The sequence below is a fragment of the Papio anubis genome, chromosome 13 (assembly GCF_008728515.1).
Source record: "Papio anubis isolate 15944 chromosome 13, Panubis1.0, whole genome shotgun sequence".
Classification (NCBI taxonomy): Eukaryota; Metazoa; Chordata; class Mammalia; order Primates; family Cercopithecidae; genus Papio; species Papio anubis.
Window position 1 is genome coordinate 63,269,031 of NC_044988.1, and position 21,229 is coordinate 63,290,259.

General features: G+C 39.4%; 1 protein-coding gene across 6 annotated transcripts in view; it reads left to right on the plus strand.

Annotated features, from left to right (window-relative positions):
• The window catches only part of UNC13B (unc-13 homolog B), a 232,897-nt gene that overhangs the window by 88,499 nt on the left and 123,169 nt on the right, over positions 1–21,229 (plus strand). The gene's annotated exons all lie outside the window — the stretch shown is intronic.

Below are 21,229 nucleotides of genomic sequence, written 5' to 3' on the forward strand. Positions count from 1 at the left end.
AGGAGTTTGAGACCAGCCTTGGCATCATACTGAGATCTCATTTCTACAGAAAAAAAAAAAAAAATTAACCAGATGTGGTCGCACGTGCCTGTAGTCCCAGATACTTGGGAGGCTGAAGTGGGAGGATGACTTGAGCCTGCGAAATCGAGGCAGTGGTGAGCCATGATTGTGCTACTGCACTGCAGCCTGGGTAACAGAGCAAGACCGTGTTTCAAAACAAACAAATCATAGCAGCTAACACTATTGAGGTCTTACAGTATGCCAGATGCCATTCTGAGACCTTAAGTATTCTAACTTTTTTAAACTTCACAACACCCCTAAGACAGATTTTACTGTTGTTCCCATTTTTGAGATCAGGAAGCTGAAGCATAAATAGATTGAGTAATTCGCCACAAATCACATAGCTAGTAACTGGTGAAGTAAATATTCAAACACAGAAAACCTGACTTAGTAGCCCCTACCTCTGTGTGAACCACTGTGTTATTGCTTCCTTCATATTGTTTCTGAAAAGGAAAACCTCTGTCCATGGTTTGTGAATCCGTTGGTTGCCTTCAATTTGGTACATTTTATAGGCCCACTTTCCTGATAAAAGTAAAGGCCAATGGTAGAGGTGAACATTTTTTTTTTCTTTATTTAAAGAAAACCTATTTTTCATATGATTTATTACTAACTTTTGTTTTTTGCTATTTAGGGCCAAACATTTAAGGTCAGAAGAATCTGAATTGAAAACCAGGTTTTCAGGTTTACAGGTCCTTTTCAAAACTCATTGTAATGAGTTCATTTTGATTGATTTAATCTTTTAAACCTTTTTCCAGGACTGCTAATGAGAAGCAAAATGTAATGATTGAGATTTCACTTCCTACTCCTTCCAGGTCTCATTGATGAAATGCAATTGAAGTGATTAAAGCACAAATGCCAAGAGGGCAGGAGGAAATAAAAAACCTTAAATAATCAAGCAACTTTATTCCCATATATTTTTCATATGTTTACAGGCTATGTTATTTTTCTATGAATAAGCCATTCTTGTCTTTTGCCTGCTTCCTCATATATTTTTATTTTGAGAAATAAAACCTATAGAAAAGTTGAAAGAACAGTACCAAGAGCACTCATTACCCTTTACTAGGTTCAGTGACAAGCATTTTACCAGATTTGCTCTTTCCCTCATCCCCCTCTTATTTTTCTCTCATGTTGCTCTGTCTCTGTCTCCATACATACATACACAAAAATACAAGTATTTTATTAATCATTTGAATATAAGCTGCACACGCTATAACACATCAGTATGTTTCTGCTAAGAGCTAGGAAGTCAACATAACTGAAATACCATGATCACAATCAAGAAATTTAAGACTGATACAGTAATATTGTCTATAATACAGTCTATATTAAGAACTCCCTAATTGTCCCCCAAAATATTTTGAAAGCTTTTTTTTGTAATTTAAAAAATTTTATTTAATTTTTAATTTTTATGGGTACCTAGTAGGTATTTATGGAATACATGAGTATTTTGATACAGGCATACAATGTGTAATAATCACATCGAGATAAATGGGGTATCCATCACCTCAAGCATTTATCATTTCTTTGTGTTACAAATATTCCAGTTATACTCTTTTAGTTATTTAAAAATGTGTAATAAATTATTGTTGACCATAGTCACCCTATTGTGCTAGCAAATACTAGATCTTACTCATTCTAGGTAACAATATTTTGTACCCATTAACCATCCCTAATCTCCTCCCACCCCTAACTCCCCTTCCCAGCCTCTGGTAATTATCTTTCTATTCTCTGTCTCCACGAATTCAATTGTTTTAATTTTTAACTCCCACAAATGAGTAAGAACATGTGAAGTTTGTCTTTCTCTGCCTGGCTTATTTCATTCAACATAATGTCCTCCAGTTCCATCCATATTGTTGCAAATGACAGGATCTCATCTTTTTTATGGATAAATAGTACTCCATTGTGTTTATGTACCACATTTTCCTTTTCCATTCATCTGCTGATGGAAGCTTAGGCTGCTTCCAAATCTTGCCTGTTGTGAACAGTGCTGCAACAAACATAGGAGCGCAGATATCTCTTTGATATACTTTTATAGCCCTCCCCCGCCATGATCTAATCAATAACCATACATTTCATTTATTGTCCTCTTTAACCTACCTTCTTTTCTTCCTTCCCTCTTTTCTTTTCTTTATTCTTTTCTTTCCTTCCTTCTTTCCTTTCCTTTCCCTTCCTTTTCCTTTTTTCTTCTCCTTTCCTTTTCCTATCTTTTTCTGTTTTCACTTTTCTCTTTTCTCTTTTTTCTTTCTTTCCTTTCTTGAGAAGGAGTCTTGCTCCATCATCCAGGCTGGAGTGCAGTGTCATGATCTTGGCTCATTGTAAGCTTTGCCTACCGGGTTCAAGCAATTCTCATGCCTCAGCCTCCCAAGTAGCTGGGACTACAGGCCATGCCACCACTCCCAGCTAAGTTTTTTTGTATTTTTAGTAGAGACAGGGTTTCACTATGTTGGCCAGGCTGTTCTTGAACTCCTGACCTCCAGTGATCTGCCCACCTCAGCCTCCAAAAGTGCTAGGATTACAGACATGAGCCACCACGCCTGGCCAAATCTTTAATATAATAATAAAAAAATCTGGCCAGGCACTATGACTCACTCCTGTAATCCTAGGACTCTGCAAGGTGGAGATGGGTGGATCACTTGAACCCAGGAGTTCTAGACCAACCTGGGCAACATGGCAAAACCTCATATCTACAAAAAAATACAAAAGTTAGCCAGGCATGGTGTTGCATACCTATAGTCCCAGCTACTTGGGAGACAGAGCCAGGAGGATCACCTGAGCCTGGGGAGATGGAGGCTGCAGTGAGCTGTGATCATGCCATTGTACCCCAGCCTGGGTAACAGAGTGAGACTCTGTCTCACCAAAAAAAAAAAAAAAAATCTGTGCCTTTTTGGTCATTTATGACATAGATCTTTTTTTATTTATAAAAAAAGTTTATTCTAATTATAATCTGTGTTCAGGTGGGGGTATACATTCTTACAGGTTTCTGGGAAGCAGTTTATCAATATGTACCAAGTCTTTGAATAGTAATAGACTTTGACTCAGCAGCTGAATTTCTGGAAATTTATCCTCAGTCATCACAGCAGACAAAGATATATGTACAAAGATGTTCACTGCAGAATTATTTAAGTAGCAAAATTTGAAAATGACTTAATAGTTAAACAGCAGTAAAAAATAGTAGTCATTAAGGTAGAATATTATGCATTTATTAAAAATCATGCTTTGAATAATAGGAACATTTTCGTGAAACTTGGTAAAAAAAAAAAAAGTATTACAGTTATCCCTCAGTATACTTGGGGGATTGGTTCCAGGACCCCTGCATGTACCAAAATCTGTGCATAATCAAGTTCCTCACTTGGCCCTTAGGAACCCACCTATATGAAAACTTGGCCCACTGTATATGTGGGTTTCACATCCTGCATTTTCTATCTGTGTCTCATTGAAAAAGATCCATATGAGGACCCATGTAGTTCAAGCTTATGTTGTTTAAGGGTCAACTTAAAACCCTCAGTGTGTGTGTATATATGTATATATATACATAAGCAATTTAAGACTCATTGCTATGAACTTAATTGTGTCTACCCCCCATTCATATATTGAAGCCTTAACCCCCAATATTATTATATTTGGAGATAGGGCCTGTGAGGAGGTGATAAAGGTTAAGTGAAGTCATAATCTGATAGGGCTGGTGCCCTCATGAGAAGAAGAGATAGCAGAACTCTGTCCCTACCAAGTGAGGATACAGTAAGAAAGTAGCCATCTGTAAGCCAGGAAGAAAGCCCTCACCAGGAATTGAGTCATCTGGCCCCTTGATCTTGGACTTTCTAGCCTCCAGAACTGTGAGAAATAAATTTCTGTTGCTTAAGATACCCAGTTTAAGGTATTTTGTTAAGGCAATCCAAGAAAACTGCTACAGATTTTGGTACTAAGAGATGGATCGTTGGTGAAACAAATACCAAAAAATTCGCAAGTAGCTTTGGAACTGGGTGATGGGTAGAGGCTGGAAGAGTTTTGAGGTGCATGCTAGAAAAAACTGAGATTTCCATAAAGGGGTTATTGTTAGAAATATGGGCATGAAAGGTGATTCTGGTGAGGGCTTAGAAAGAAAAGAGGAGAGCTACAGAGAAAACTTCCATCTTAGAGAATGTATAATTAATCATGATCAAAATGTTGGTATGAGTGTAGATTTTAAGGGCAATTTTTGTGAGGTCTCAGAAACAGTTAATAAGGAAATAACTGGAAGAAGAATGATCCTTGTTATAAGGTGGCAAAGAACTTGGCTGACTTGTGTTCTAGTGTTTTGTAGAAAGTAGAACCTGAGAGCAATTAAATTGCATATCTAGCAGGAGAAATTTCTAAGCAATGTTTTGAAGATGTGATGTGGCTCTCCCTTACTGCTTATGGTAAAATGCAAGAGGAGAGAAATGAGTAAAGGAAGACTGTTGGACTTCTTAGGTTCTAGAAGACTGGACCATAGAGCTATTTGACTGTGAATCTGTGCTGTTTTCCAGGGAAAGGAAAGAATTACCCTGAAAGTGACAGAGGTCATCAGGGCTGCCACCCTCACCATGGACCTGGGGGCAAGGTCATTTACTTCATTATGTAAAAGGGCAGGCCTATCACAGCGAGGCAGCTCCTGAAAAGCCAAGGAGATAGATATATCAAGCCAAAGATAATTATTCTTGAGTCTTAGATCTAATGGAATTCACTTTGGTAGGCTTTGAACTTGCTTAGGACCTGTCACCCCTTCCTTTCTTCCCTGTTTCTCTCTTTTGAGATGGGAATGTCTAGCCTATGTCTGCCCTACCATTTATTTTGGAAGCACATAATTTGTCTTCACAGGTTCATAGCTGGAAAGGCATTTTGCTTTAGGATGACTCTTTACTCAAGATCACTCAAGTCTTATTTAGATGATAATTAGGTAAGACTTGGGACTTTAGACTTTGAAGTGGAAATTGAACAAGTTAAGACTTTTGGGGCTGTTGGGATGGAATGAATGTATCTTGCGTGTGATAAAGACTTGAATTATGGGAGGCTAGGGCAGAATTCTATGAACTTGATTGTGTCCCCTCCAAATTCGTATGCTGAAGCCCTAATTCCCAATTTGACTGTATTTGGACATAGGCCTTGGGAGGAGGTGATAAAGGTTAAATGAAGTCATTAGGATGGAGCCCTAATCTAATAGGGCTGGGGCCCATTTAAGAAAAAGAGACACGAGAACTTGCTTTCTCCACCATGTGAGGACACAGCAAAAAGGTGACCATCTGCAAGCCAGGAAGAGATGTTCACCGAAACCAAACCTTGTGGGAATATTGACCTTGGGCTTTCCAGCCTCAGACTGTGAGAAAATAAATTTCTGTTGTTTAAGCTCCCCAGCCTATGTTATTTTGTTATGGCAGCCTGAGCACATGTATACACTTCTGTAAATGCATCTATATAATATAAGAAAAATTATTAGGAAAATAATTATCAAAATATTAACCAAATTTGTCTCTAGGATATGGGATTGTGGCCTTAAATGTTCTTAATGGTTGAAAGTTACTTTTGACCAGGCACAGTGGCTCATGCTTGTAATTTCAGCATTTCGGGAGGCTGCAGTGGGAGGATGGCTTAAGGCTGAAGTTCAAGACTAGTCCAAGCAACAGAGTGAGACCCCCATCTCTACAATTAAAAACAAAGTTATTATTAAGAAAAGTAATTGAGTCCTTGTTCATTCTTTTTCTTTTTTTTTTTGAGATGGAGTCTCTCTCACTCTGTCAGCCAGGCTGGAGTACAGTGGCGCAATCTTGGCTCACTGCAACCTCCGTCTCCCTGGTTCAAGTGATTCTCCTGCCTCAGCCTCTGAGTAGCTGGGACTACAGTCATGTGTCACCACACCGGGCCCATTTTTGTATTTTTGTTGGCCAGGCTGGTCTTGAACTCCTGACCTCAAGTGATCTGCCTGCCTTGGTCTCCAAAAGTGCTGGGATTATAGGCATTGAGCCACTAAGCCCAGTTGAGTCCTTGTTCTTAACCTGGGTTTGCTGCTGTCTCTCTCTGACTTTGGAAGTCATCCCACTGTCAACTTCAGTTTCTTGAAGTAATAAATGGAGGCGGTATTCTAGATGATCTCTAGGACTTTTCTAGCTGTAGCATCATGTGATTCTATTGCTTCCTAGTCCTCAGATTCCTTCACATGGATGGCCCCTCCACTACCCAGTGTGTTAGGATCAATCCTCTGCAGCCATTTATAAGATGTTTCCAAAGTATTTTCAGAAATCACTGGGCTACTGCTCTAAAGAAACTCTCCCTTTGATACAAGAGTTACTCTGGCTGGAAGTGGTGGCTCATGCCTGTAATTCCAGCACTTTGGGAGGCCAAGGCAGGAGAATCACTTGAGGCCAGGAGTTTGAAACCAGCCTGGGCAACATCGCGAGACCCCGTCTCTATTTAAAAATAAATAAGTTAAAAAATTGAAAAAAGGTGTGACTCTATACCCAGTTATTTGTATATACTCTTAAAGGTGATAGGATTCTTTAAAAGTATTGAGGCAGACTGTCTGCTTTTCCCGAATATTTTGTCTCAAGTCAAACCTTTCTCTTTTAACATTCAGTAACAATATTCTGCACTCACTTTTATTCTGTGAAGTTTTTGTCTCGTTTGTTAACTGTGATATATTTATTTTAAAATGTTGTAGGGTAATTATTGTGATTTATTATGTCCATTTGTTTTCTATCCCCCATATTATTACCAGTTCTAGCATTTAGGCTGACTTGTGCCCATTTGTTGAAAGACAGGAAAGGCAGAGAGCAGAAGAAATGATCTTTGTGGTTTTAACTTCCCAAAGCCTAAGATTTTAGGAGAATATACAAAATGTTCTGGACAAGTATTATGAGAGGGAACAGAGTTTCACCTGAATCTCCCAATTTCTAACTAAGAAGAGCTTCTTTTGACTTGAATGGGAGGAGAGAGAAATGCAAGGAGAATGAGGAAAGAAAGTAAGTAAGTGACCAGGGTAGATACATTGGGACCTTGTGTCTACTTTCTGTGTTAGGGCACTGGTGAAGCAGCAGAAGTCAAAGAGGGGATGGCTAGGTGTTGTGTCTTAGGCAGATGGACCATCACAAAGAGATTCCTATGCTCCAAGTTGCACCTGCTCCAAAATGAGTCTTGGGCTTTCTAAAAGTGGGAAAGTGAGCCTCTGGTCCTATTGGAACCACTTGGGCAGGAATAAGAGATGTCTTTCTCAGAAGTGTTCTGTGTGTCCTAGTGACTAAGGACTGGAGGAGACCTGGACTGTGTTGATGAATGCCAGTTCACAAAGACATATCCATGCCATGGGCAGTCACTTCACTGCAGTGTCTTTTCCAAAATTATTATTATACTTTAAGTTCTGGGTTACATGTGCAGAAACACTGCAGTGTCTTATTCACATGCTGTGTCAGTATTCAGTGCAGTCTTCATGGGACAGGGGCAAGACTTACGTTGAGACTGAAGGATGAAGATGTGTTCTAAGAGTGATAACATTAGTTTTCCTAGGAGACATTGATCTCTTTGTTGGTGATTGTTGCCTCTCTGGCTGATATTGCTTGGTTGTTCCTCCCCTCTGAGGAGTAGGTGAGTGCTGGCTTTCTCATTGGGGTGCATGTGTGAGTCTCCAAATGTTACTTTTGGGGACTCCCTGGGGTCTTATGTGAGTGATTGCTCTGGATTAACTTCTTTTGTCCTGCTGTTGACTACAACCAAAAGATGTACTTAGCTTGTTGCTGCGGTATCCAGTTAGTTAGAGGCTTCTTGAATGGGGAAATATCAAGATAACTCAGACTCACCCACATTCCACAGAATTCATATGACCCATGGGAACTCACTTATTCTTGCCCTGAGAAACAAAGGATATAGGCAAGCAGTTCCATTCTCTTCTCCGTCTCCCAGCCCTGCCTCCTCTGTCCTCTTTGGCTGCTTAGATAGGTACACATTTCACATCAGCAAGTCTCCTGTCCAAACAGACATCCAACCTGTCTGGCTCCACTCCCATTCTTGTAGGCATCCCTAACCTTTGTGAATTGTGAAGCTCCTCCTCACTTGGATTCAGAGCAGAAAAATATTCATTTTTCCCCTCCCCACGAGGTGGAGAGGGGAAGGAGTAACCTCTCTTCACCAACAGTTGCTCTCCCAAATGTTTCTGGATCCCACATTGACATAGACATTGTAAGACAGCTGACAAGGATCTAGTTAAATTGTCCTAACAAAATTTCCTGGCCGGTGCGGTGGCTCATGCCTGTAATCCTAGCACTTTGGGAGGCTGAGGCAGTTGGATCACAAGGTCAGGAGATCGAGACCATCCTGGCTAACACAGTGAAACCCTATCTCTACTAAAAATACAAAAAATCAGCCAATTAGCCAGGTGTGGTGGCGGGTGCCTGTAATCCTAGCTACTCGGGAGGCTGAGGCAGGAGAATTGCTTGAACCTGTGAGACGGAGGTTGCAGTGAGCCCAAGATTGCACCACTGCACTCCAACCTGGGTGACAGAGCGAGACTCTGTCTCAAAAAAATTTCCTAAAATCTGGATTTGTCTGATTATTTCCTCATAATTAGATTCAGGTTACTGCACAGGTGATGTCAGTTTGTCCCTTTATTTGTGATGCTGATGTTAATTATTAGTTCAGATGATGTTTTCTGGATCTCTTTGTTGCAAAGGTATTTTTCTCCTTTGTAACTCTGTAGTGGCAGTGATATTGAGACTGTGTGTACACTGCTTTTATTTAAACAAACTTCCATGCATTAGTTTTAGGATGTATTATGATCATTGCCTAAATTTATTATTACACTGTGGTTGCAAAATGATGATTTTCTAATTCTGTCATTCCTTTTTAAAAGGAAAAAACGGTTTCTCTATATTTGCACAATTCTGACACCAAGTATGTTTTCCATACCAAGCAATTCTCTGCTGACATCAACTGAGTGTCCCATGACTTAATTCTGACACTAGAGATGTGGGGTTAGTGCACACCTTACAGGTTAAGGGCTCAGTCCCACAAGACTGCCCCCTACTTTAGGCACCAATCATACATCCCAGGTTACTGCCTGAACTACTGACCAACTGGCTATAAACTGGAGTTCCCACAAACCCCTCCTCACGTTCGATAATTCGCTAGAATGGCTCACAGAACCCAGGCAAACAGTTAATTTGGTATTACCGATTGATTAAAAGGATATTTTAAAGGATACAAACACATAGCCAGATGAAGAGATACACTGGGGGAAGTCTGGAAGGGTCTGAGCACAGGAGCTTCTGTCCCTGTGGAGTTTTGGGTGCACTACTCTCCCTGCTTGTGGGTGCATTTTTGTTCACCAGTGTGGAAACTCTCTAAACGCCTTTGACTGGGGTTTTTATGGACACATCATATGTAAGTATGATTGGTTAAATCATTGATCATTGGTGATTAATTAGCTCAACCTTCAGCTCCTCTTTTCTCCCTGGAGTTAGTGGGGTGGGACTGAAAGTTCTAACCCTCTAATCACAAAGTTGGTTCTTGTGGCAACTAGCCTCTATCCTCCAAGAGTTATCACATTAGCACTAACTCAGGTATGATTGAAAGGGGCTTATTATGAATAACAAAAGACAGTCTTCTTATCCCTATCAAGGAGTTAAAAGGGTTTTAGAAGCTGTGTGCCAAGAACTGGGGTCAGAGACCAAATATTTATTTCTTATTGTGTCACTGTCACACTTTTATTATCCTGAGTAGTTGTCAGTCTTTTGTAAAGAAGAGCTTTCGCTCTTCTCATACTCCCTATCCCTCTTTTTTTTTTTTTTTTTTGAGACGGAGTCTCGCTCTGAGCCCAGGCTGGAGTGCAGTGGCCGGATCTCAGCTCACTGCAAGCTCCGCCTCCCGGGTTCACGCCATTCTCCTGCCTCAGCCTCCCAAGTAGCTGGGACTACAGGCGCCCGCCACCTCACCCGGCTAGTTTTTTGTATTTTTTAGTAGAGATGGGGTTTCACCGTGTTAGCCAGGATGGTCTCCATCTCCTGACCTCGTGATCCACCTGTCTCGGCCTCCCAAAGTGCTGGGATTACAGGCTTGAGCCACCGTGCCCGGCCCCTATCCCTCTTTTAAAATGAGTATCACTATGGACACATGATTTTTTTTTTTACCCAGTGTTTTGTAATCCTGTTCTGCCATTTTCTTTGATGCTCAAATTGTCCTGAATTTGACCTGTGAGTATTCCTTTTAACTGCATCCTGTGTCATTTTGACATGGCCCTATCGTTCTTTGACCACTTCCTTCCTTCCTTAGTACAAAATATTCCAAGTTCATCTTGTACTTTGCCTCCTCAGTCCTAGAATAAGTCATTTCTCCAATGAGCCTGGTTATTTTTAGTGGGGAATGGTATTTAGAAATCAAGATCTTGGCACTAGTTTTGCTTGTTGCTACAGGAGGGCTCTTGCTTCTTGGCTCTTTGGATGGAACTAGGAAACACACTACGTTCATACTGGTATCACCAATTAACACCCTTATCACAAGGTTTTCCTGGTCTTTTTTCATTCTCTCTCTCTTGCTCTCTCTCTCTCTCATATAAATATATATATGTGTGTGTGTGTGTGTATTATGCACATATATACACATATATACACACATGTATATACACACACACATACATATATCTTCCAATGAGAACCTCTATTCCCAAGAACACCAAATTATTTATTCATTTGCTGTGTCCAGTAATGTACACAAGCAAATTTTAGGATTAATATACCCAGTGCTATTACCAACAATAAGACAACAGTCTTTAAGATTCTTGAAAGTTTTTTTTTTGTTTGTTTGTTTTTTTTTTTTTTTTGAGACAGAGTCTCGCTCTGTCGCCCAGGCTGGGGTGCAGTGGCCGGATCTCAGCTCACTGCAAGCTCTGCCTCCCGGGTTCCCACCATTCTCCTGCCTCAGCCTCCCGAGTAGCTGGGACTACAGGCGCCCGCCACCTCGCCCGGCTAGTTTTTTTGTGATTTTTAGTAGAGACGGGGTTTCACCATGTTAGCCAGGATGGTCTCGATCTCCTGACCTTGTGATCCGCCCGTCTCGGCCTCCCAAAGTGCTGGGATTACAGGCTTGAGCCACCGCGCCCGGCAAGTTTTTTTTTTTTAACCTTAGAATATAAACTCACATAAGATTACAAAACCACCAACACACCAAGAATTTAACAAAATTTTATAATGTCATTGATATCTATCCTATATTCAAGTATCCCCAGTTTTCCCCCAGACTTTCTTGTCCTTTTTGTACCATTGTAGAAGTTAATCAAGGTTCACACATTGCCTTTGTATGTGCTATGATTTGAGTGAAGATCATCTTTCTGCATGTGGATTTCTAGTTGTTCTAAGACCATGTGTTAAAAAGGCATTTTTGGCCTAGTGTGGTGGCTCATGCCTGTAATTCTAGCACTTTGGGAGGCCAAGGCGGGTGAATCACGAGGTCAAGGAGATGGAGATCATCCTGGCAAACATGGTGAAACCCCATCTCTACTAAAAATACAAAAGTTAGCTGGGTGTGGTGGCGGGCGCCTGTAATCCCAGCTGCTCAGGAGGTTGAGACAGGAGAATCACTTGAACCTGGGAGGTGGAGGTTTTAGTGAGCTGAGATCATGCCACTGCACTCCACCTGGTGACAGAGTGAGACTCCGTCTCAAAAAAACAAACAAACAAACAGACAGACACACCCCCGGCCCCGCTTAAATTGCCTTTGCATCTCTGTTAAAATCATTCTTACTACCACCACAAATTCCCATTACTTTCCTTCCTTTTAGCAGGTTAGATTTTATATATTCACGTTAGAAGGTGGATATACTTTCTTTTAGGATATGTTCTTCAGATGTGGCCTCAGCTGGGAGTTGGTAGCAGATACCAAGAGATGCACACGGCTTTTTGCATGCTTGAGCCTCAGTACATCATGTTTACTTTTGCAGGTCTTATTGCCCCTCAATTTATAGAGCTGTTCTGAGGCTGTGCAATCTGATTTGCATATTTGATACAAATCTTGCAACAAATGGTATCAGTATAATATAAACATTTAGCTACAAGGCTAAATGGTCAGAAGTTGAGCTAGAGAGATAAACTGGTCTGTTCCTTTTCCAAACATACCTAAACTTTCTAAGGTATTCACACTTCACTCTTCAATAAGGATAATATTTCTACCTATATCTTGTCAAATAATGTAGCAACACACCATGTTGCCATACCAAACAGTCTGACTACTGCTAAGTTCAACAACTTTCTGCTCTTTTCAGTTTTTATACATGTCTGCTTTGCCCACCCACTGTATTAATGACAGTATCACTGGCTACAATTGAGAATTGATTAAAAAGTGATTTAGCATCTGATGAGGGTTTGGTGAGATGACTACTTATACTGCTAGGGTATGTAAATTAGTACAACCTTTCTAACTCAGTGATTTTACTTCTAGGAAGGGTTCAAGGAAAATAACTAGAGGTACAAAGGAAGATTTATGTATAGGTTTTATTTATAATGGTGAAAAATTACAAAGCAAGGAAGTATGGATAATTATGGTATTTCCATATGATGGAATTGTATACTTTTACATAATTTTTTAAGATATAGGAAATATATGTATCAGTTTTTAAAAATAGGATCCTAACCTGATTAAGATGATCTCAGTTATCTAAAAAATAAATTATATACATATATACATAGAAAAACCACAAGGAAATATAGTTTTAATAATGGCTTTCAGTGGTAGGATTATAAGTAAGCGTTTTTTTTTTTTTTTTTTTTTTTTGAGATGGAGTCTCACTCTATCACCCAGGCTGGAGTGCAGTGGCACAATCTCAGGTCAGTGCAACCTCTGCCTCCCAGGTTTAAGCGATTCTCCTGCCTCAGCCTCCTGAGTAGCTGGGATTACAGGCGCCTACCATCACACGTGGCTAATTTTTGTGTTTTTAGTAGAGACAGAGTTTCACCGTGTTGACCAGGCTGGCCTCAAACTCCTGACCTCAAGTGATCCACCTGCCTTGGCCTCCCAAAGTGCTGGGATTATAGGTGTGAGCCACCACACCTGACCTGTTTTATTTTTTCTTTATACTTTATTGTACTTTCCAGATTTCCTCCAAAGAACATGCATTTATTTTATGACAATTTTAAAAGGGATAAATATTTAAAAATGACCCAAACTTGACAATACAGAAGGAAGTTATCATAGATTCACTTTTTACATTTGAATTTGAGACTTAGTTGAATGACAATTTATTGTAGAGATTGACATAGTTTAGTTCAACAATACCAGTGATTCCTTCATTGAAAATTCTAAGTAGCTTTTAGAGTTGTGATGTACCTTTTATTGATGATATCCCTAAAGCCTCCCTTAACCACTTACCATGTCTGAAACAAAAAGCTTCTGGGGTCTGTGTTATTTCTATATATATTATGATCTCAAAGATAGCTTGAACTTTTGCTTGAGATATAGCCTACCTTGGAGTTTCAAAGAGATTTTTCTGGTTATCTGTTAAGGGTTTGTTTCACTGGTTTTGTTACAGTATTGCCTGTAATTAGTGATCTATACAAATCATAAACCAAAATATCCTGAGTATGAATCATTCTTTTAAATTAGTAAAACAGGGCATAACCCAACATATTGTTTAAAAATTTTCTTGAAGAATGAATCAGTTCAGAACAGTTGGATGTGAGTCACATCATGAATAACAAGTGACCAAACATTCAGAAGCATTGCCAGTAATGTACTGCTTAGTTGTTGGATTGTGACAAATTATTTGACCACCACAAACTTCAAAAGAATTTCTTTTACCAGCATACCCAAAAGAGGCATGTTTAATAAAATTACTTACCCTTCCTCATTTTCAACTCTTACTGTCAAATGTCCTGGTCCTAGTGTCCATTGCATTGATATTTGTTGATTCTTAGATGGGAAGCAGTAGGTTTTCAATGCTTTCCACTACTTTTCAGCCATTAGACTTGATACTTATATTCCTAGTGTGCACCATATTCAAATACTCCTCTTATAGCCTCTTATTGTTCTTGGTCTCCATCTAAAACTGTTCACTGCCACTCTATTACCTGTCTTATTTCTAATATTCTACCTGTTTGGGGAGGCAGAGAAATAGGTCATACTGTATATGTAACTAGGTATTCCCCACTTGAAAGATTAGGTTCCTGCCTGCTCTACAAGTGATGATGGTATAATCCCCAACTAAAATCAACCACAAACAAAACTCTAGGCAGGTACTGCCAGTGCTTCCCTTAGTCTCATCTTCACACCTACCAGAAACAAGACTAGCTTTAGGCCTGTGGGCTACGTTGGCTGCCTCTCAATGGAGGCTAGGACTTGCTTTCCTAGTTGGGTCTTATGGACTTTCAGTAGAACAGGAAATGTTATCCACTTGTTTTTGGTCCAGGATACCTTTCTTTTATTCTGGACCCACCACAGCCAGAGGGAGCTGACCCAAGTGGCAATTACTGTGTCAAAGCTTGGTCATGTAGAGTATGGGACTATCACTCCACTATTTCATGCCAGAGGACACCATCTTGAGAGGATCTAGTGCTTCCTGATGATCAGACCTAACTACCTCACACAGCTCCAAGTAAAAAAGAAGCCTGGCTAGAAATTTGTATCTATATTACTTATTTTCCATATGACAGTAGGCACCATGCTGATAACCCCTGCCTATCAGGAGACGTATCTCTTAGACAGCTTTGTGGCCTCGCACTCTCAACTAATACTAGCATGCTTTTTTTTTTCTTTTCTTTTTTTGTAGAAATGGGGGTCTCACTATGTTGCCCAGGCTGGTCTCAAACTCCAGGCCTCAAGCGATCCTCCTGCCTTAGCCTCCCAAACTGCTGGGATTACAGGTGTGAGCCACCTCACCCAGTCAAGAATTTGCATGTCTTGCAGATTCAAGAGTGTATAGTAGATTAATCCATGTTCCTAATAATGCCTTAAAGAGAACCAGAATCTCTCACTGTAACTGAATTTTGAAGACTCAGAACTCAGAAAATCTGTCCTCTGTATCCCCTTGTAATGACATGTTCCTATTCTGTGGCAGGCCCTCTGAAGACATTAGCACGGCCTGCTAGGACTTCTGACAGCCTTCATAAAGAATACCCCACAATGAAATTTGGGGGACAGATGCCAAAGATAATCCTGGGAGACCTGAGAGATTATTGAACTCTCTCCTGATGCCCAGGTTCCTCTGGGACATTGCTACCTTGGGTTTAATTATAAATGCATCCACTTCTTGAAGCCATAATATAATATGTATGCTATTCACTTAAATTTAGGGCCCTATGAGTGGGCTATTTAGTCCCTACACCAGCTGGCCTTTGGCTGCATCCAAATTGCAGTGCACTCTCATGAAAGAGATGTCCAGCTCCATAATTTCCCAACCATTTTTTGTCATACTGTGAAATCATACTTCAATAGATATCATGGGTTTGGAGCATTTTGTTCAGTGTCCTCTAGGTTAAAATTCTGCGTTCTCAAGTCATTTGTGATTTAAAGTTGTAGAATGTATTGGTTTTCTTATTAGTTTTGAATTCTTTTTTTTTTCTTTTCTTTACCTTGGCTGGATAAAGTTATGAATTCCTTTTTTTTTTTTTTTTTTTTTTTTTGGTGGGTTTTTTTTTTTTTTTTTTTTCCCGGGTGGGGTGGCACTATCTCGGCTCACTGCAAGCTCCGCCTCCCGGGTTCACGCCATTCTCCTGCCTCAGCCTCCGGAGTAGCTGGGACTACAGGCGCCTGCCACCACGCCCGGCTAATTTTTTTGTATTTTTAGTAGAGATGGGGTTTCACTGTGTTAGCCAGGATGGTCTCGATCTACTGACCTCGTGATCCACCCATCTCGGCCTCCCGAAGTGCTGGGATTACAGGCTTGAGCCACTGCGCCCGGCCAAGTTATGAATTCTTAATGGCCACTTTGCATGGTATTGTGAAGAGCAGCTCAGAGTCTTTTTTTCTCCCAAGTCTCCCAACCAGTTATCTTTTTCTGCATCACTTGTTTCTAGGAAATGGGTGAACTAGGGTTAAAACTTTGGTCGGCTTGACTCAAATGTCTGTGTTCTTTCCGCTGTACCACCACCCTGTGATGGCAAAAATCTCATGGGATATAATTTGCCATTCAGAAACATGTGCTTTTCTTATGTGGCTACTGCCCTTTGCTTTAATTAAAATTAATTCATTTATTGAGTAGCTAATATACTTGGTATAAAAGTTTTAAAATATTAAAGGGAGTATAATAAAAGGTCTCCCTCCTGTTCGTATTCTCCAGCCACTTGAGTCTTCTCCCCAGAGGTAATCATCATTAACATTTTCTTGTGAATCATCTGAGAAGTTTTACTGCTGTTTGGATATACAGGTATATACATCAGAGAGATCTTTTGATTATTCTTTCCATCCTTTGAATTGGTTTTATTTACTCATTCATTCATTCATTCATTCTGAGATGGAGTCTCACTTTGTTGCCCGGGTTGGGGTATGTGTAGTAGTGTGATCTTGGCTCACTGTGACCTCCGCCTCCTGGGTTCAAGTGATTCCTCTTCCTCAATCTCCCGAGTAGCTGGGATTACAGGCACCCGGAACCACGCCAGGCTAATTTTTGTAGTTTTAATAGAGACAGGGTTTCATGATGTTGGCTAGGCTGGTCTTCAACTCCTGACATCAAATCATCTGCCTGCTTCAGCCTCCCAAAGTGCTGGGATTACAGGTGTGAGCCACTGTGCCTGGCCTGAATTGGTTTTAGAGTACCATATACTACAATAAAATGTCCACAGCTAACTTATAGTTGAGATTTGAATACTTCTTGATCAGTGTCCTTTTTGGGTTCTCACTATGTTCTAAGGATTTATTTAAAAGCCACAGGGGCTAGGTGCAGTGGCTTGTGTCTGTAATCCCAGTACTTTGGGAGGCTAGGGTGGGTAGGTTGCTTGAGCTCAGGAGTTCGAGACCAGCCTCAGCAACATGATGAAACCCTATCTCTACAAAAAATACAAAAATTAGCCTGATGTGGTGGTGTGTGCTTGTAGTCCCAGCTACTTGGGAGTCTGAAGTGGGAGGATCACTTGAGCCCAGGAAGTTGAGACTGCAGTGAGCCAAGATAATGCCACTGCACTCCAGCCTGGGTGACAGAGTGAGAGCCTGTCTCAGGAAAAAAAAAAAAAAAAAATAGTGAATAAATAGATGGTTTATTTTATTTTCCCCATTGCTTTCCATAGCAAAGATCTGTTTCCCAAAATCCTGGCCTTGAATACGATAGAAATGTTTCCTCTGTCTGCACTCACCCTCCTAGAATGACTTTCACACATTTGTTCCTGGGTCAAGAACTTCTGCAGTTTATGTCCATAGAATATGTTAGTTTCCTCACTAATTTTGAATTCGTAGTGGTCACTTTTTGTGGTGTTGTGAAGAGTTATTTTTTTCCTCTTCCAACATACTGAGTCCCTTTCTTAAACTTTTTTAAAAATAGAAATATGTAACATGTGTACTATAAAAGTCTTCAAATGATTCAGAAATGTGTAATATAGAAAGTGAAAGTACTCTTCAATTTCCCGCCTCTATTCCACTCCGGGATAACTACTCTTCACAGTTTCGTGTATATTCCCCTAACATTTTAATTTTTATTTTTAAAAACTGAGTCAAAATTTTAGTTATGCAATGTCTTTCAATGATAATTGTTTTCCCTCCCACAGAGGCCAAATTGTTCTTTTTGTCTGAATTATGAAAGAATAAATGTAAAATAAAAAAGTTTTAGAGCATAATAATGGAACTAATACCCATTAGCCTACCACTCATCATTATCCTTTAGTATAGTTTAGTAATGTACTCAAAACATTTTCTTAGATTTATCATTGCTCCCTGAGCGATCATGTTTTCCCTCATATGAGACTGGTGAATTGCAAGGGTAGGGACACATCTTTAGTTTCTTAGTTTTGCTGTCTGATGTGTTAGGCACTCAGGGAGTGATGCTTGATTGTTTTCCCCTGAGGAACCTCATCCCATCCAGGTTTTAGGGGAAGACAGTTTAGCCTTTAGAGGAAAAATAAAGGAGGAAAAAAAAAAAACCCAAAAAACAATGATCGTTGAAAGAGAGTGTAATTTGCAGTATTTTCTGGAAGATGGCATCCTTTTTCTTCGGGTTGGAAATTTACTTTCTCCAGAGCTTGTAGATTGCTAGGATGCTTCTGTAATTATGACTATTAGACTCATATTCAGCAATTGAGACGTGAGGTTGGCAATAACTAATGCTTTGTTGGCTATATTGTAAGGTAATTTATAAGCATTAAAATGCTCACGGGTATCCCTAGTAGAAATGACATTGAAGCAGATGCCAGACAGAGAACTGTCATACTTTTCTTAATTTTTCCCGTGAAGCTTTGAGACTCCAGCATTACAGAAAAGAAATCCAAAGCCCTTGAGTACAAAGGAGCTTATCCATTATAGAGCTTTTCATTTTCTCCTTTGCAAAGGCTTTTATATTTTCTTGGGGGAGTTCTTGTTCTTAGTGAGTAGCTACGTAAACCAGGGAGTATATTTGCAGAGGCCAGGAAATAATTAATGGGAGAATGCAAAAACAATAAAAAGATCTGAATCACAACCTAGACTCAAGTCAGAAGAGGTAATTGTACAAAGACAGCAACTTGAATATGTAATTTATAATTACATATTCACAGTGTGTACCCAGTAATACCATGGAAAGTATACTGTATACTCAGTGGGTATACAGTAATACCATGGAAAGAAGGAAAGTCCCGAGGTGGCAAAGGAATAAATAAATGGTTAAGAATGGCATAAAGTTTGTTCAAGAAGGCTTTCCAGAAATATATGTTTAGAAATTACTTTTGAAAGAACTAATCAAAATGTGTTCATTGAAATGAAAGGTTGTTCACAGTAGTATAAATGAAAAGAAGGAGGAGAGGATTACAAAAATGCAGGACACACTGACTTACAGTACAGTGATGTCATAGTTGTGCTTGCTAATCTGCCAGAGGAAATGAATCTCCCTGTTGTTGCTGGCCTGCAGAAAGCCAAGATGTACAGGGCTCGCCCAGTTTGGCAGATTCATTTCTTTGGGAGCTTTTTCTTTCTTTCACTCCAGATACCTAGAGTCCTCATTGTCATCTATCAGCTTCTCTCTGTTTAAATGCATCGTAGAAATTGAAAGTTTTGGCCACTTAATATTTTGGTGGCTAAAATTTTGTTGCTATGACGGAAGACCTGTTTCTGTGAACACTGGAAGCAGAAGAGCCTTATGATTACTTTTTACTTATTTACCCAGGACCACATGCCCTGCAGGAAAATAGGATTGCATTACCAGCTGGCCTCCACTCTGCAGATTCATCCACTTCTTCAATGTCCTCTATTTCTCCTTCTCATTTTTAAAATCCCAGAAGGCATAGGTCCCCAGGTCATATACTTCTTTTGCCACCTTTGTTCTACCTTTTTGCCACTTTTTTTTTTTTTTTTTTTTTTCCTGAGCCTCCTATATTGGCTATTGCATTAAAGCATCCTAATCATTCTGGAGTTCCGTAGGTAGCTGATTCTTGTTTATCTTATAAGTAGGATATTTTCCCCATTTTATTTTATTTTTTGAAAGGAACCATGTGCGTAAGGTATAAAATTCGATATAAAAATGTATGCTATGAAAAACACCTTTTTTTCTGTACCCTGTCCTTTAGCCATATAGTTTCTACCCAGAGGTAACCACTACTACCATTTACTGTGGATTTCTCTAGAAAAAGTTTATGCATTCATAAACATATAAGTATATATTCCCCATCCCCACGAATGGTAGTATGCTATGAACTGTGTTTAGTGTCTTGCTTTTTTTCATATATGTATGACTACATGTAGGGAACATGTTCATAATAATGGATATTTTAAAAATTGAGGTGAAATTCATGTAGCATAAAATAAACCATTTTAAATATATAATTTAGTGATGTTTAGTATATTCATAAATTCTAGAACCATTACCTATCTAGTTCCAAAACATTTTTATCCCCCTCAAAGGAGACCTCGTACCCATTAAACTGTCACTCTCCATTCTCTCCACCCCTCAACCCTGGCAACCACTGATCTACTTTCTGTCTCTATGGATTTACCCATTCTCGATATTTCACATAAATGGAATCATATAGTAGTAGACCTTTTGTGACTGGTTTATTTAGCAGCATAATGTTTTTGAGGTTCATTCACCATTGTGGCATATATCAGTCCTTTATCCCATCTTATGGCTGAATACTAATTCATTGTACGGATATACCATATTTTGTTTATCCATTCATAGTTGATGAAATATGGTTTTTTTTTTTAACCACTTTTGGCTATTATGAATAGTGCTGCTATGAACAATAGTATACAAGTATTTGAATAACTATTTTCAATTCTTTTGGGCATATACTAGGATTAGAATTGCTATTAATGTACATTTAACTTGCTTCCAGTATTTGCAGTTACAATACTGAAATTGATATTTTACATACATAATTTTATACATGTGTGAATATCTCTGTTGGATGAATAGCTAGAAGTAGGATTGCTGGGCCAAAGCATTGTACATTTAACAATGCGTTTGAATTTTGAAATATATTACAAAATTGCCCACTATGGACGCTGTACTATTTATATTCCCATTAACAAAGTATGAGAGTGCTTTATCTTCCCTTAGCTTTTAGGGATAGTCACCCTTCCTACAAATTATATTGCAGAGATAGCACACTGAGGATAGCCATAAGCAAACAGTTCCTGTGCCATGATTCACTGAGTCTCCTTTCTGCTTGCCTGCTTAGGCTATCTTTTTCTCCTCTACCATCTGGGTCCTCGATTTTCTGATTCCCCAAAAAGAGGTCTTGATAACTGGGTCTTTTGTTTAGTGTCCTGGTCAAAGTTCTTCCTCTGGTTTAACTTCTGTCTTTCTGCTTACACGTTCATTTTGGGTAATCCTTTGATTTCATTTTCAATAATAATATTGTGGAAGTAGAGAGGAAAGTGCTGAGGTGACAGAAGAAGAAGTAAATGGTTGAGAATGGCATAAAGTTCATTCAGGAAGGCATTCTAGAAAAGATGAGTTTAGAGATGACCTTTGAAGAAGTTATTTGGAATGTACTGTTTGAAAGGAGACATTATTCATAGTAGAATAAATGAAAAGTAGGAAGAAAGGGTTCAAAAGGTAACATTCTCC